Here is an 18,810-nt window from a genome sequence, read left to right as displayed (position 1 = left end):
TGAGCAGGAAGGATACTGTGGTAATGGGCCTGTCGTTGGCAGGTCCTATCTGGTCCAGGGAGGTTTTTTTAGTAGGAGGGGGGTGACTCAGGCTGCTTTAATAGTAATGAGTATTTCGCATGAATTGAATGAGGCCCTTATGCCTGCAGGCTATGGCGCGATAGAAATAAATAATATATAAATGAGGAGTTAACACATTCTGTAATGCTGGGGGTGAGGCTTGGGGTGGAGTTTTATGATGTTGCCAGGGCAGGATTCTCCTTTGCAATTGGACGGTTTCAGGTCCTGGATGGTATTCAGACAGCTACTTGGGATACGTGTTGAAAGGAAAAGCTGGGGACTGCCTTCGTAGAGGAGGTAGGTAGGGCTAAACGTGGGCGTTATTATGATGGACCGGTGCGTAGGTTTGGCAGCGAGTAGGACTTTCTTAGGGCCTCATTACACGGATGGCGGTAGGGATTTACCGGTACCGGTAAAATACCAGTACCGGTAAATCCCTACCGCCTTACTACGAGGTCCCTTTGCGGGTTGGGGGATTTAACGCCTCCTTTTTGCAGGCGTTAAAATCCAACCCGCTAAGGGACCTCGGAGCTAATTACGGCACCGCAAAATTGCGGTGCCGTAATTAGCGCCTTCCCCATTCCCATAGAGCCCTATGGGGCAGAAATGGGAATAGGGAAGGGCAATGGCGGAAGGGGGATTTACCGCCCCTCTAACCTTGGAATGGGGCGGTAAATCCCCTTTCCACCAAGGCGGTGCCGGTATTTTACCGGCATGAGCCTTGGCGCTAGTAGCGCCATGGCTCACCGCCTACCGGGTAATGAGGCCCTTAGTCTTTATTTTGCTACAGAGTAAATCGATTTTGGTAGTTAGAGCAGTTTTGATAGTGGTGCACCACGCTTTGTCAGACTGAACTAAGGAGGTTTGTGCACAAGGGTTTTCTAATTTGCGCAAGATTGCGAAGAGGTCCTTGGTGTTGGTGCTTGCTGTACTAATTCTGTTGTCAAAGGAGGCAGCTTTATTCACAAAAAGAGTAGCTTTGTAGGTCTTAGAAGTATTGGCGAGTAGGGAGGCATTCTTGGGGTGGGATGTTTCTTATATAGATGCTCAATGGCTCTTTTCGGTCTGCGTAGCAGAACTAGTTTCTCTGTGAGATTTGTTTTTTAACGGCGCATGTTCATCTAGGAGGCTGTCATGGTAGTGGTTGGCAAGGGCTGTGGGGCTCTCACAGTTGGGAGGCCATGTTTCGATGAGAGTAATGAAGGTGGATTTGAACATTTCATGAGTGAGCTTCTGAGTACTTCTCGCTAGGATTTGGATGGGTGGTGGTCGGGTGATGTTGTTTCAGGGGTTCGAGTGATATAGTTTAAATCCAATCAGATGGTGATTGGACCATAGGACTGGGTTGATGAGAGATATGTCGATGATCGAATTAGGTGTAAGTATCCAGTTGAAGGTGCATCCTTTTATGTGGGTAGGGGCAGAGACAAGTTGTGAGAAGTTCATGTCATGTAAGGCTTGGACCACAGTGGTAGTATTATGTACAGTGGGATCATTGAAACTCAGATTGAAGTCACCTAACATTATTCATTTGGTGGCTGGTTTGAGGTAGGGGATTTCAAAGTCAGGTAAGATGGAGGCATTAGGTTGCCGGGAGAGCAGGAGAATGGTGATTGAAGTCTGGAGATTAGTCTTCAGTTTAAGTAATCATTTTTCATATCCCTCAGTAGGAGGCAGAGTAATTGAGCGGATATGGAGGTCAGATTTGTAGATGACAGTGACTCCTCCACCACCAGTGGCGTTAGCACAGTCGATTCTGTGGATCGCGTGGTTGGGGGGGAATAGCAATGCTGACCATAGGGCCAGAGGCATTATGTAGCCAAGATTCTATGATGGCTAGTTGGTCAATCTGGTTGTCGATGATAAGGTCATGAGCTTCTATAACATGGGCACCCAGGGATCTGATGTTAAAAAGGGTGCAATTAAGTGGTTTGTTCTGGTCAGTAGGAGGTGATTGGTTGGCATGTGGACTCATGGTAGGGGGAAGGTGTTTGGGTGGTGGAGGTTGGGAGGTCCGACTGGATAGCCTAAGCCGTCTGAGGTTGGTTGTGATATAGTAGGAGAGCTGTTGGAGATGTACGGGTCCCAGGAAGTTCAAGACCCAAGATCTTAGGTTGTGTAATCTTAACGCTTCTGAGGGGGGTGGGGGTAGAAGTGGTCATGGGTTTAGGTCTGGGAGGGTGAAAGACATTTGAGGGACAGAGTAGGTGGCAGGGCACTCATGGGCTTGGGTAGCACAGGTGGCAGGGCACTCATGGGCTTGGGATGCATGTGTGTCAGGGCACTCATGGGCTTGGGCAGTGCAGGAGGCAGGATACTCATGGGATTGGGCAGCACAGGAGACAGAGCACTCATGGGTCTGGGCAGCACAGTAGGCAGGGAACTCATGGGCGTGTGCAGCACAGGAAGCAGTGCACTCATGGGCTTAAGGCAGGTAGGTGACAGGTTGTCAGTGCCACCTAGAGGGCTTGGGTTGCTTGCAATATTTGACAGGAAGCAGTTTTGGTAGGGCGAGATTGCATAAAAGTGGGGGAGGAAGGAGGTGGGCCTGATATGTGGGTCTGTAGGCATATCTCCAACACCCGTAAAGGTGTTCAGGGATGTTGGGGGTACAGAGATAGAGTTTCCAGAGGAGTTGACCAAAGCAGGTGGGCCATAAGGAGAGGCTAACACCCATAGCATAATCCTGGGAAGAGGCACACAGAACATTGTAATCAGAAGGGGCATGCAAGGCAGTGCCCTCATGCAAAACACATACTTTGTAGTCAGGTTGGGCACATTTCAGGTAAACATATGGGGGGACACATGGCAGGCAGTGTTGAGAAGTGTGGCATGCATGGCAGTGCTATCTAGCGAGGCACGCATCACTTAGCAGTGAAGTGGAGCATGCAACGAGCTAACAATTAGGTCGGCTGAGGCGTGCAAAGTTGTAACATCAAGCGAGTCATGTAACAAAATAGAGGTAGCATCAGGTGCATTCGGAGTGCCAAACGATATACAAGGGTTAAAGGAATTTATAGATGGTATCATTGCGCGATCAGCTGTTGATGATTTGGGGGTGGGGGTGACAGGGTGAAGGAATGCAGGCAGTAGGGGCAGGGCAAATGTTGAGTATAGGTAAGGGTAGAGAAAGTTGCTTCTGAGCAAGATTGTGGTTGCTGGCCAGGGTGGTGACTTGATGTGTACCACCGGGAGTACGCAATGATAAAGAGTGCTACGCTGTGAGGGCAGGTTGGGCAATGGATGGGACAGATTGATGCAGTGTGTGCAGCTGAGAGAGAGGGTTAGGATAGTGGGTGGTAGTATGCAGACACATTGTGCATGATATGATATGGCACTTATAATGCGCCTATACACAAGTGTTTCAAAGCGCGCATGGTGGAGGGGGCATGTTATGTGTTAGGGGGAAACAGGGAGCCTGGATGCAGGGGTGAAGCTGAAATGCAGTGGACAGAGGCTTGTATGAATCAGCATGGGACTTACCTATGTCAGAGACCATGGAGGGGCGTCGCATGGTAGGATTTTTCTTGTGGGCAGTGTGGCAGCAAAGGAGCATGGACTAGAGAGTTGTGCCCACGCCATGACAGGTGTCGATAGGAATGGGCCTTGCTTCTGGGCCTTCCTCAGCTGGGCCTGATGGCTGGGCCTGCCGGCTGTGGATACCGGCAGCAGATAGGCTGATACTGGGCCAATCACAGTGCAGCTGAGCCGGGAGCTGTGTAGAGGCACTCAGTGAGGGTTCTCCAGAGCACATGGCAGCAGCCATCTTGAACAAAGTACCTTCTCCTTAATTTTCAATGGATTCAGCACAAGTGGGAGCTTCAATTTGTCCTGTAAAGGGTTGCAGCTTTAAATGAGCACATTTAGGCATAGTGCTTTTCTCAGAAAAGTGTAAAAACGAATTTAGAAGATTTTTTGAAGAAAATTTGCTGATCTCCCTGGGGCATCCAATCAAGGTGCTGGCATCAGGGAGGTGTGGGGAGGGTGGTTTCTTCACGCAGATGGCTAGAAACAGGGGCACTGGGTGTACTGTGGTGCCAACAGGAAGTGGCCTTGCTTCTGGGCCTTCCAGAGCTGGGCCTGTTTATCTCTTATAAACATTTCTTCTGTCAAAATAGACAGGAGTATCAGAGACCATTTGATTCATTCCTGTGACAATCAGACACAACCAATTATCCCATTTGTCCAATGGATACTGTGACATTAACTAAAGGAATAATGATTTTCACATACAAGAGTTTGATTTCCGAACTTAGTCAACAAAGCAGCTTTGAAACCAAGATTGTGATCTATTGTAATAAGAGCATGTATGACAAATGGTACACTGGGAGAAATACCAGATAATTTAATTTAAGAATTGATGTCCCTTGATCTTACATCCGAATGAAAATCATCCAGGCACAGACGGTAGCCCAGTACAATGAATTTAAGCACTAGTATACAGGCATTGAATGAACAGTCCTAGACGGCATACATTTGAATAAATGAGAAACCTCAGTAAAGCCAAATGTTAACCATGCTGGATACTTACATTTCGACTTTTAATGAGATGATGAAATGTCTGCATATGTTTTAAATAAGGAGATCGCCACATCTATGCTTTGTTATCTACAAACACGTTTCATGCAGGGATGATTTATCTCATCAAGGACAAAAACAATTTCAAGACATACCACCATGAATGCCCCATGATAAAATGCTCACAGTATAAAAACGAGTTCAAAATGGGGCCACGGTTGTTCATATTGCCATAAGGAATAATGTTTCATGAGAGAAATGAGGTAAGAACACGCATGGGATATCAGAAACTTTTTAAGTAAATATATGAAGTGAAACTGATATTTGTTCTTTGTCAGCATGAGTGCTATTTGTGAGGTACTGTTGCATTAATCACCCCTACTGGAAATGGTACACGCGAGTCTGCCGGCTCTAGAGACCCAAGCTGCAGCTCACTGATGATGCCGAATGAAGCCAGAACATGTCTAGGGATGCTGGTGATCTTGCACAGAAAGGCGGTGTCCAAGCAGTTTGGTCTGAACTATCCATTTTTGTGCAAGACCAAGTCTATATTGCAAAACATATTTCCCCTCCAGTAAGGGTATGCCAGACTTACACATTATGGTCTGTCGGTTTGCCCAGAGATTTGGCAGTGGATTTTGATTCATTCAAACCACTTCAACCATTACTCTTCAGTGTTACGCTTCAATCAGCTTGGGCGGATAATGATAGCAGATCTAACTGCACATAAACGAATACCTTCATCTAAGGCTGTAAAATCTTATCAAAAGAGCCTGGCACTTGCAGGATGACCCAGTTGTGACAGGATTTGCTTGAAGGGACTGTGCTGCAGGAAGCATTGCTGCCTCTCTCAAGATACAATATACACTTTTCAGCTGAGACTGTCCTCTTTTTCCACACACTGATATATGGATGAGCGCAACTCCTGCATCCTTTGGAGATCTGTCTCCCTGTCCCACCCTTCTGTTCCCTTGCCACTGTGATGGCTGATTAAAATGTGCATGGCCAAATGTCCTGCCTGTAGGGATTTCAGTCTATTTACAGTTTGCTAGTCATCTTCTTTAATCAAGGAGCCAATGATCTCACACAGATGCCCAAAATTTCAGAAACAATTTCTATACTGGTGTGTTGGAGCTCAGAATCACAAAAACATTTTTTAAGATTTTGAAAGGAAAACTGGTAAACCTGAAGTGTCCCTTAACTTACATTAGGATGAGTGCTATTTTAGGAGAGACAAAAGATCAAGAATACACAATTCTGGTAAAAATAATTGTCAATCTACCCTCATAAATAGGGATAATGGCGTGTGTGGACAACCCCAACTCCAACGGTATACAGTGTTATACAATACTTCCTCTTCATCAAGATAAATTCTCCTCTTCTTTTGGTGCACTTTCTGCCTGGTGGGATAGCAGATGACAGACCACATGATGCAAGTGCCCAGAGTGATGGGCTATCACTAGATTTCTTTAATGGAAGATCCAGTGCCAAAACGCCCCCTTAGCATGGTGCTCTTTGGGCTGATGATGTTAGGAATTGCAGTTACAGCTGGTACAGTATGTGAAGATGCTCACAAGTTACAATGCACAATGAATAATAGTATGGTTGTCTTCAGAAGTGATGCTTTAAAAGGGGTAGGATGGGATAAAGAAGGTTGTACAATGCATGTAAAAGTCTGCAATTTATTTGTTTCATAGAGAACCATCAATTGTACAGTCATCAATGCTTTGCACCTTAATTGCTGTCTGCCGCCACTTTTCATTCTGTATGTTAGAAATTGTCCAGGCCAAAAGGTCATACAAACCTTGCTAGAGGCCAAATGCAGAATCTGCAGGTTGGTAACATTTCCATATCAGTGGGTTTCCCTAACCCATTAGCCATCTATTCAAAAATTCAAATGTTAGAAAAGAAAAAAGGTAGCCCAAAAGTACAAAAGTAGAACTTGTTTCATTAAAGAGAGATTTTAGAATATTCACAAGTATATCAAACTGGAAGAAAAACGATAGCTACACTTTGGGCCTCATTACACGGACGGCGGTAAGGGTTAACGGTCACCGTTAATGGCAACGGTGACCGTTAACCCTTACCGCCGTACTACGAGGTCCCTTTGCGGGTTGGTGATTTAACGCCTGCTTTTTGCAGGCGTTAAAAACCAACCCGCTAAGGGACCTCGGAGCTAATTACGGCACCGCAAAATTGCGGTGCCGTAATTAGCGCCTTCCCCATTCCCATAGAGCCCTATGGGGCAGAAATGGGAATGGGGAAGGGCAATGGCGGAAGGGGGATTTACCGCCCCTCCAACCTTGGAATGGGGCGGTAAATCCCCTTTCCGCCAAGGCGGTGCCGGTATTTTACCGGCATGAGCCATGGCGCTAATAGCGCCATGGCTCACCGCCTTCCGTGTAATGAGGCCCTTTGTGTCAAAACATACAACATATTGGGCCTCATTACGACCCTGGCGTTAAGGGTTTAACGGCGCCGTTAAACCCTTAACGCCTGATTACGAGGTCCCTTTGCGGGACCCGACCTTAACGGCTGGTTTTTCCAGCCGTTAAAGTAGGGAACCGCAAAGTGACTTTGGTGCTAATAACGGTACCGCAATTTGCGCCTTCCCCATTCCCATTGAGCCCTATGGGGCACAAAATGGGAATGGGGAAGGGCCATGGCGGCATGGGGAATTACCACCCCACCAACCTCGGAATGGGGTGGTAATTCCCCATTCCGCCATGGCGGACACCGTCATGGACCATGGTGCTAATAGCACCATGGTCCTCCGCCCGGGTCGTAATGAGGCCCATTGTAATTACTAGCCTACAGATACTATAAGGATAATGAACACTTCCAATAGTAAGAAAACGATTGAAATAGCTAAGAATCCCACCTCCGAAGAAGCCTGAACATGAAATGAAAGAAATATACACTCTTTTACTGAGGCAGCGCAAGAGGTGGGGAAAATTAAGTCTACTCTGACTGACTTGTCTGTGAAGGTGCAGCATCGAAAATAGGGAAACTAAGGTGGAGAAAGAGTCTGGAGAAGCCAAATCTGAAATATCAGATAGTTTTAGGGCATGCATCCAACTGAAAGGCAAATGGTCCAGAGTAATGGGCAGAAATACCGAAATACAAAGCAACACAGGTTCGATCCCCTGGTCCATGCTTAGAAACCTCTGGGTATTAAGCGCGTTATAAATAATCTATCATATCTATCTATCATGGCTGGCAGAAGTAGGTGGAAAAAATGGAAGAAACCTCAACAAATATGTTGTACAAATACTGACAGAGCTCTATGGTCCTGGGATACTCCATCTTTGAGATTTAGACTTGGCCTTTAAAGCTGGGAGAGTGGAACAGGGTAATACACACCATATAACACTGTCCCTGAAAAAAGGATAGCTTTCAGGGAGGTCAAGACAATGGCAAAAGAGAACAACATCTGATGAAGTGTTAATGGCCAAACCAGCAATACTAATGTTTCTGCCAGAAGGATTCAGGCACCACTGATGACACATTCGCAGCCGGGTTGGCAGAGAGGGGATCAGTCTCCTCTTCGATCTGATGCTGGATAAGCCCCTCCTCTATTGCTTGGAAGACTATATCACAGATGTAACTTTATTACAGAAGGAGTGATTTTTTTGTGGTTTCTTTATGTACAGTTCACATAGGAAATAAATAAAATGGCGTGCTGGATAACAACGGCTTCTGCTAGGGCTGCATGGGCCATGGGCCGATGCTCTAGCAACAGGAGGTAGATGCAAGAGGGTCCTTTCCTCGAATACTTCAATGCCAGTTATGCTGCATATACTGCGTGCTGTGACAAAAGCGGTCTTGTGATTCTGGCAGGGATGAAAAGATCTGCAGAGGGACACCAAAGAGCGATGAATCCCTCACTGGCACTGGAACATCGATCTTAAAAATGGGAAAAAAAAGCTGAATGAAAACAACTAGAAGTGGGCATTGAGGGGAGATACACAGGGAACATTAATCTGTTTTAAATACTGGGGACAAAAGATAATTAGAGCAGTAATAGGAATATATTTCAGGGTGGAACAAACAATAGTTTTAATAAGGATTAACCTACCTAGGATTGTGTTATCATTTAATAAGTACAAAGACGGAAGGATTGTTTCAGTGCTGATGAAGATTCCAGGAAACTGAGGTGGCAATTTGTTACATTTACACTATGACAAGCAATAGGCAATTTTTCAGGGATGTTGCACAACATTTGCATGACCATAGAGTGAAAGACATTTTATTAGAAGGAGACTTTCAAGAGGTGCTGGACCCAATATTGGACAGAAGTAGTAGTATTGTTCAAGGAGAGAGGCGTTGGAACTGTGAGGCTTTTTAGGAACTATTAAACAAATGTAACTTGTTAGATGTGTGAAGGTTAGAGCACCCAATTGATAGAGACTATACTTTCCACTCTGGGGCACATGACGTATACTCACGAATTGACTTTATACTATTAGCTGGTAGGATTACCCAAAACGTGCTAAAGAATGAGATTGGTAGCATACACACTCCTGACCATGCTCTGATTAAGAAAGAAGTATATCTAGACTATTCTCTTACAAAATCTTGCTCATGGAAGATGAACACATCCATATTGAAGGATGATGGAATGGTTGACTGAATTATGCAAGTGGCAGAACACTATTGAGGCAAACAGCATTGACAAAGTGTGGGATCGCATAGTCTGGGAAGATTTTAAATGTGCCATGTGTGGTCTACTGATGGCAGTCGCTACTAAAAATGGAAGATCAGACAGCAGTTCTTTGGAGTTCACAGTTAAGCGACTGAAAAAAGAAACATCCTAACAAAGAGAAAGAACAAGTTCCTGTGGGAGAAAATATGAATTGAACAAAATGTGTTCCGAAAAGGTGGAATATGCATTATTTAGAGTGAGATGCACAAACTTTGAAGGGGTGATAAGTGTAATTGTCTACTTGCTCACCGATTGTGATTGATGAATGATGAATGAGGGCAAGGCCAGTTGTGCCATTGAAAAGCGTTCTGAGGGCCTGACATATGGCCCAGATGTGATCAATGAAGAATTCCATTCATACTATGAAGGTTTATACACGAGGAGAATGAAGCCAATAATGGGAACTTGTCAGACTTCTTGTACATCGTAACTTTGCCAAAGTTGACGTGGCCTGAAAATATAAAGTTTGAAGAGGAGTTTACATCTGAAAACTAAAGAAATCAGTTTATAGCCGAAACACTTGGAAATTCCTGGGCCTGGATGATCTACCAGCAGAATTTTACAGGATACTGGATGATAGCATATCCGACCTCTTGGAAGATATGTCAGCTCCCACAATGGCACGACATGCCAGAATATCATTCCTGCTGAAGGGGGACAAGACTCCTACAGCACTGTGAAGCTATAGACCTATTTGCCTTATTAATTCAGACTGAAAAATACTGGCGAAGACAATGGATAGACGTCTGGAGCAAGTTTTATTAAGATTGGCGAACCCGAGTCAGATGGGTTTCGTTAAAGGCAGACATGCATTTATGAATACGAGGAGACTGATTCAGATGCTGCTTGAAGCCGGGAAACCTGACACTGGGGTAGCAGTCCTATCATTGGATGCTGAAAAAGCATTTGACCACATTAATTTGAGATTCCCTCTTCTAGACGCTTCAGAAGACACGTTTTCGAACCGGCTTCATAGAGTGGGTCAAACTGCTACATTCAATTTGTAGGGCGTCTGTAGTCACGAATAGTAATTCTTCGGAAGTCATCAACCTGGAAGAGGGAACCAGACATGGATGCCCTTTTTCATCAATATTATTTGTGTTGGCTTTGGAACCATTAGGGATTTCGATTAGAAATGGTGAAATAATTTTTTAGGGTAAAGTTTGGTGGTGTCGAGCAGAAAATGTGACTCTATGCGGATGATCTGCTGTTAGTTATACAAGATTTGCCCGCTTCCCTTACAGCTTTGATGGAGCAGATCAAATGCTTTGGGACGCTCTCAGGATACAAGAAACAAAATGTCTGAAGCTATGCCAGCTTCATTAGCTTGCAGGAAGTGAATCTTGTGGAACCAGGCTTTTTGATGCTGTCCTGCGATGTTGAGGGTGGGTAAAATGGATGGAAGATCTGTTTGAAAATGCGGACTGGGTGTAAAGACTGGCGGGGGTATCTCTATTTCTTCCCCCTATAAATGTAGGGAAAAAGCACAGAGCACCCCAGCCAAGGCTCTGAATTGTTAACATAGGACGAGCAGCCACGCTGAGAGTCTTAGGAGGTGATGCAAGATGGCTCTTAAGTACAGTGAATCTCCAAGCTCCCACAAAGGAATGTCCACACACTATGTTATATGCTAATACAGTGCTTTTATTACTACCATCAAAGTTTAGATAACTTCAGTTCAAATAAATATATACATCAATAAATAATACACTTTGTACTCAGGTAACTCTATCCTAATAATGATAAATATATAAAAATCTATGTTGCACCACAATACATTTCAGATTCAATTTAGAATGCACCAACTGCTGGCAGTTATTTTTATTTTTTATTATTAGTTGTTTTAAGTTTTAATCAAGAACATCTTGAATTTTAAAAATTTGAACAGGAATATAAAAGAAATTTAATGTACTTTGTTACAATTCAAAAATAAAATGCAACTCAAATAAAATACAATTCAAATGTGGAAATATATCACATGACATCATAAAACATACACCATTTAAATAGGAAATATAGTAATCATTCTTGCAGCGTGGCTCTTGTTCTGGGGATTACAATTTGCTCTGGATTACTATTTTTTTGTAACAGCCCTAAACTATATAAAAAATTAAGAATAGCAAATCTAACAGACTTCCTTGTGCAATGGTATAATAACTCCCACAAACTTGCACCAGTTACATTTCGGTACCCTCAAACAAATGTTCAAAAAACATGACTCTCTGAGGAAGCAATACTGAACATTTGATGCATAGATGTTTCAGCGTTTCAGGAGCAGTCTTACAAAATCGACATTGCAGCTCACTTGCTGTTAACATTCTGCGTATGTGTAACACTTCACGTGTAGGCCAGATGTTTAAATGAAAGCGCAGAAAATCATCTCTCTGACGTGGGTTAGGAAACATGGTTCAATAACCTTCAACTAGGCCATATCGTTTCAAGGCAAAAGGATTGTCAGACAATTTACAATATTTGGAACATGCTCTCCTTGTTTGAATCCAGTCATGTTCCCATAAATGCTTTTTGGCTTTATCCGGGTTTTCAAGCAGTAAGGTTAAAGATATACGTATGTCGTTGATGATTTTTCTGTGCTTTCTTTCTCCAGGCCATAGGAAAGATATCTGTCGATTTCCAGAGGTAATCTTAGACGATACTTGATAGGCCGGTTTTGTTGGAAACCATCATGCATTTCCGATAAAGTGAACATTGTTTCCTATTATACGATGCATAAAGTGATAGCAATCCCAATTCATGCCTAAGTATACATATAGATTCAGATAATGGCAGATTCAGGACACGCTTCCAGTAGCACCCTTCTATGGTTGCCCAATAGTCATAGGGTTTCCTCACAAAAGCCTCAGTATCATACGTGATAACCAGAATACATTTTTGTTTATAATAGACAATGATGGGTGTTATTGAAAATCTGCAATATTTGTCTTTAATTAAACGTACTTGTGACACAGCTGTTAATACTTTTTGCTTGATGTGATGATCACTGGCGTTTTGACTCGGATGAAGAGTTATATACGTACCTAAATAGGTATACAATGAAACTGAATTCAAGTGCATTGTCTGCAGTGGCCATCGATGACTAGCAAGCCGCGGTTTGGGGTTACCAAATTGAATGACTTTTGTTTTCATTAGTTTGATTACTATACAATTGATCTGAGTGTATATATCAAAGGCACCCAACAGGGCTCGCAGGCCATTTGCGGTTTTTGAAAACAATACCATGTCATCAGCGTAAAGTAAAAATTTGACTTGCACCCCATTACTTTTTGGAGGATCAGCTGTAACGCCTTCAAAATGGGAGCCCATATCAGAAATAAAAAAATTAAACATAGCAGATGCTAACAGCCCTGTTTTAATCCCAGAGCAGTGTGAATTAGATCTGACAATAGACCTTCATTTGATAACCTGACCTGAATTGTAGTGCCGGTATGCAGATCGATAAGCCATTTCAAGATGAACCATGGACACTCTTTGTCCATTAGTTTTTTATACAGCCACTCACATGGTACTGTATCAAACGCCATGCGAAAATTTATGAAGGCAGTATAAAGTGCCTGATTTCGCTGGCGTGCTTGATGGATAATACTATTCAGGGTTATTATATTGACAGCTGTGCCTAGTCCCGGGAGAAACCCTATTTGAAATGGGTCTCGATAATCATTCGAATCCAACCATAAATTAAATTGTTTCAGGATTAGGCGAGCACATATTTTTCCTGGGAAGTCCACTAGGGCAATGGGGCGATAGGACTTGGGAGCGTCTCTGTTGCTTTTCTTGAAGATGGGAAGTATTATTGACTGCTTCCAAGATTTAGGTATTTCTCCTACTACAAATATATGTCTAAAAACTTGATGGAGAATTGCCACCCATTGCTGCGGATTATCTTTTATCATCCCGTAATGCAAACCATCTGGGCCAACCACTAGCGAGCGGCTCAAATTCGAGATGCAGTGCAAGATATCATCAGTTTCCGATGGAAATGAATGGGACATGTCTGGCGCAATGGAATTCCAAGTCAAATCCCAAAAAGGAGAACAGTACAAATCTGCCAGTCTTCGTTAGATATGGCACTAATTTGTACTGCTCCTTGTGTCTTTGAGGTAGCTTCATGCAGATAAGCCCAAATACCACTGGTGGATTTGGTGATTATTTGTTTTAACATTTGCTCTCCATCTTTCTGGCGCCAGAGGATCCTCAGACCTTTCAACCAATTTTTATAGGTCATTTTCAACTGCCTTTTCGCTGTTGCCCTGACTGCCATCAGCTGATGTGTCAGATTGCGAATGGCCCATCTTAGGTTAACCTTTTTATGTTTGAATTCTGAATCACAGGTATGACGATGTTGGTGTCTAATACTTGAATCTGGCATCATAACCTGCTTGAAGATTTGCATCATTTGAATATAGCAATCTGAGGCATCAGTATATGGAGAGTTAAAGGTTTTACTAATATTATCTCTATATTGGTTCAACTTATATGGGTTCCATTTGCAGGCAGGTGCCACTGCTATTCACTTTTATATTCACTAAATATGCATTTTTTTGTAGTAGCTGCAGCCTGGATGGAAGCTTGCAACACATGACCAACATATTATGATCACTTGCGCTTGATGGTATCCCGTTCATGGACTGTACCTGTGTCAAAAAAGTATTGTTTACATAGATATAGTCTAAGGTAGCTTGGTGCAAGCCTCTACCCCATGTGGATTGAGATGACACATCACCTACTACTGTGCCATTTAGCAATTTAGCATCACAAAGCCCCTTTATTCCATGATTTTAATCCACCTAGTTTCATCATGTGTCTGTTCTATATCACCATCAGGAAATAGATGTAAGTTCAGGTCGCCTAATATATTTGTCCAAGATATACTCCGATCCATCAATACATTATCGAGATGCCAGATCAAATATATGAAAAACAGTTCTGCTGTTAGATTCTGTTTACTCCAATATATATTAATGATAGTGATGCTTAGGTTACTTCTGGTCAATTTCACAACTTGGAAGTAGGGTGAGGGAGAGGTGTATTTCACACTCATAAAACCAGTAGCTTTGGTAATTGCTAGTAGCCAATGTTGAGATAATCGAGTGGGACACCCAGACCGGGACACCCGTTAGCCACGTCTCCTGAAGCGCAATAATATCAAAACTCGCCAAACCACTATCATGGGAATTAAGGATGTGACTATGGCCTCTAGTATTCCAGTAGATGAGGCTGATGGCTTCTTCAAGTGCATTCTGTTATGATCTTATACCATATGTTTGTGTCACTGGAGCATATATTGGATGGATTTCCATTCTCCTCTCTAACTCATACTGTCCAGATCTATATATCTTTATCTGAGGTTTCTCAATTTGACGGTCATTTAGACTTATATCTTGGACAGAATGAAACCCAGATCAAATAGGGCCATTCTTGCCTGCCATAGAATGTTAAATATTAGGCCAGATCGCACATAAATGTTAGCTTCAGACAAGTCATCTTGATTAACGAATTCCACTAGCTTAATGTCTGTTCTGTTATAGATAATTCCCTCAGAATTGGGACTTCTGTAAACATTTTCAATACACTTGTTCTATTGAGAACATATTTTGGAAATGGTAAAGTGTGACATTTGAGGTTTAAACAGTGATAATTCGATAGTTTGATTGCTTTATCGTTATTTGTGTGGTTTGTATTCTGAAACCCCATAGATGTTTTCTGTGTATGATCAATAGTTACTAGGGGCCACATTGGGTCTTGCTGTTCTCTTTCTGAGTTGTTCGTTTTGGGAGGACCCTTTAACAGGGAGCTCACGTCAGGAAATGACAAGCTTGGGGCATTGTCAGTTTTACTTCGACCTTTGGTCTCTATGAGGTATGAGTCAATTGACAGCTTTATGATTTCCCTCAGGTCCTGTGTAGGTAGAGTCACTTGACTGGGTGTCACCACAGGCACTAGAGGAGTGGCCGTGGTATCATGTATGGATTGGGTCTGTAGGGGTAATATTACTCTGGAATGTATTTGGTAGGCTTCCTCGTGAGGTGCCTGATTATTAAATGGAGCAGGCATATGTATCATTTGAGGGCAAAATTAATTATCAGGCTTGTCGGCCAAAGTGGCTGGACATAATTTTGAGGTAGTCAAGTTGGAAAGAAGCCTAGCAGACGCCACATGGGATGGATCCGACTTCTGAGATACTGATGGATTCTGGATTATATACGTGTTAATGGAGGCTCTGATCTCCTCTGTGAGTTCAGCAATGTTCGAATGAGCTAGATTAGTTCCCATCACATTGGGGGCCATGGGAGCTAACGGCTCTTCACAATCTGCACTGTTGGTGTCAATAGAGATCACTGAGGGCACTATGACCTGAGACTGGACGGCGGCCGTTCGTAAATCACCTGGTGAGGCCATTTGTACAGTTAAAGCCACCAAATCATCCAGCGGTTTGTAAGCCATTGATGATTGAACCTTGGGGATAGTAATACTCATGGCCGGAAATTAGCGAGTTTTCTCTAGTCTAGTATGGGCCTTAATAAATCTTCATTCCTTACCTTTGGGCTCTTGGCGACGACCTTTTTTACTCAGCCTTATGGATTTCCTCCGTTCATCATTAGAAGATTGGAGAAGTGCTGGTTTTACTGCAGAGTTATTGGTGGCCGGTGCAAAAAGCTGAAAGACATTAGTTGAAATGGGTATCACCGGTTTGATGATTGGCACGGGCTCCATAATGTTGGACCTTCGATGTACACCACTCGTCATTAGTTGATCCTCAATCAAAAGGTGGATATTCTCATTGACAACATCATGAGACACGACACAGTTTGGTTGTCCACTGCCTCATAAGTAGAAATATACAGGACGCTACGTTGCTTAATGCCATCATCAGTTTGTATAGTTTCCAATTCACTCGGGGGCCCACTTACATTTTTGCACACCTCTGGATTAGGTTGTGGATTACTTTTAACATTATCACTGACTACGCTGAGGCCGGCTCCATCTTTAATGAGCTGTTCCAGTAACTTTGTTTGGTAACTCAATTTCCCATCCAGGACTTCATATAGTTTTTCTACGGCCTGGAGAGCAGTATTCATGGTGCTTAGTGTATTGATAGGAGCCGGGACTTCTGGGAATGAAAAGCGCTTCGATTGATTTTTATGGATGAAAAATTCTGAATCCTGTACTGTCTCCTGGAAACTTGAACGTCACAGAGTGGGCACTGTTGAATGAGGGAGATTCGTCCACAAAATCGATATGGGGATTGCAAATTATGCATGCTCTTCACCTGGGGAGAGGCATTCTTAGCTCACAGAGCTTTGCTCCATGCAGCTATGTTACTATGCATATGATCTTCATGCAATTGGATCAGATCTCCAGAATTTGAGCAAATGTACAAGATATCAGGGGTGGGGGACTAGACTTGCTGGACATATCCATAAAATCCATGGCGTCCTCCCCGCTATCGTTAATAATTAATGGGCTCTGAGAAGTTTCTGCTGAGCTGCTACAGAGCACTGGACAGGTTCCATAATCATACATGGGTTCATATGGGTAGACAACTTTAACCGGCCAATGGGTTGTAATTCAGCTTCTATGCAAGCTGATTCCAGGGTTGTATCTGTGACCTCTCCTGTCAAGGAAAAAATAACTGAATTCTTGGGAACAGTCATTGTTTTGGGTCATTTATGGGGGATTTAGGCAGAGTCTGCAACATCGTCACGGAAGCCAGTATCATTGGTGTTGGAACCGCACACTTGTGCGCATTCGACTCTTCAGAAGGTTATCGATGCACTGTTTCTTTAGCGGGCGGCTCATTAGAATAATAGGTATGAATATCTGATGTAAGGGATAACGAACGCTGTAACTTGGCACCCGCTAAACTAGCTGGACAAAAAAAACGTCTTTTTTTCGGGAGATTTTTGGCCACTACCATCTTTGGATGATCTAGAGATGACGGCTGCACCGTAGTAGCACACGGTATGCCTGTTTTTAGAGTATATCTTCTAAGCACCATGATCTCCACAAGCAATTACAAATAACATACGGGGATACACAAAAAAAAAATGGATATCAGACTGTAATACCCAAAGTGACGACACTGCCTCTGCCGTACGCTCATCCGCTAGACAGCGAGACAGCACCACACTTCTGCACTGCGCGCGCGTGACTGCGTGAGCACGCTGGATATGTGGAACGCTGGGGAAGGAGGCGGGCCACAGGCCTCTACAACAAATGAAAGAGAGAATCAGTCTCCAAAGTGTCTCAAAGTTTCTTAACTTGTAACACAGAATAGTCCATACCGCTCTGCGATGGCCAATGGGAGAGCGGCTGGTAGCTGTAAACACGCCACGCCACGTGGCCATTCACCGAAATAGCCTGAGTCTGGCAAAGGAACAGAGTGGAGGACAGCAAGACAGCACCACACTTCTGCACCCCACTTTCACCACTGCATGCGCGCCACTGCGTGAGTGCGCTGGATATATGGAACGCTGGGGAAGGCGGCCAGTCACAGGCCTCTACAACAAATGAAAGATAGAATTACTGTCTAAGGTTTCTCAAAGTTTCTTAACTCGTAACTCAGAATAGTCCATACCGCTCTGCGATGGCCAATGGGAGCACGGCTGGTAGCTGTAAACATGCCACGTCACTTGACAGTTCACCGAAATAGCCTGTCTGGCAAAGGAACACAACGGAGGACAGCGAGACAGCACCACACTTCTGCACTGCACTTCCACCACTGGCAGTTATTAATAAGCACAGGATTCATAAAGCATTGCATACTGGCATAGATATAATGTAGAAAGGCAGGTTAGATTCGGAACATTGGAAGAATGCTTTCTTTAAAGTCGATAGTCAATACTGTGTGAGGATCCCCCCACCTGGGAAACCTGTAAAGGCAAAGTCAAGGTGTACTTTTTCTCGTCTATTACAGCCCAGTCCAAGTATGTTCAATACTACTCTGCCCCAAAGTACCTGGGAAGCCACAGGAGAACAGTATCCATGATGAAGCTGGAACCCCTGGACAGTTCCTGAGTATGAAAGATGCTCACAGTACCATGGTGCCTTGGAAGGACAAAGTGGTGGAGTTTCTTGGCCTTACTTGACAAGACCCCTTGAGGATGGACCCCCTTTGGAAGGAGTCATAACTGGGATGTTGATGGCAAGAAGAAAGAACGAACCAAGCATTGTTGCAAAGGCAACATCTTCGGTCTTCGCAGTGGTCTCCGTTGGCGGGTCGTTACTTCGGCTGTGGATGTCCCACAAAGGTGAATCTTGCTGTGGACCTTGACAAGGCCTGGTTTAAGAAGATAAGACCCTGGTTGGCCTCTAATGATTTTGCCTGGTGACATGTGCAGTGGCAGAATTAGGTGTTGGGTTCTGGGAATTTGTGGCTTACTGCCTTTTGGTTCTTCTTTGCTGGCTTATGGTGACCTGGACACAACCACTGGACGGGACTACAGACTCTCACCATGTCTGGAAACTTGGGACATCTTCTTTGGTTTTTCGTGGTGGGAAACCCACTGGCG

Source organism: Ambystoma mexicanum, chromosome 6p (genome assembly GCF_040938575.1).
Source record: "Ambystoma mexicanum isolate Mex_15411 chromosome 6p, UKY_AmexF1_1, whole genome shotgun sequence".
Taxonomy (NCBI): domain Eukaryota; kingdom Metazoa; phylum Chordata; class Amphibia; order Caudata; family Ambystomatidae; genus Ambystoma; species Ambystoma mexicanum.
The sequence above is the reverse complement of the archived record's forward strand: the minus strand, read 5'-3'. Positions refer to the sequence as shown.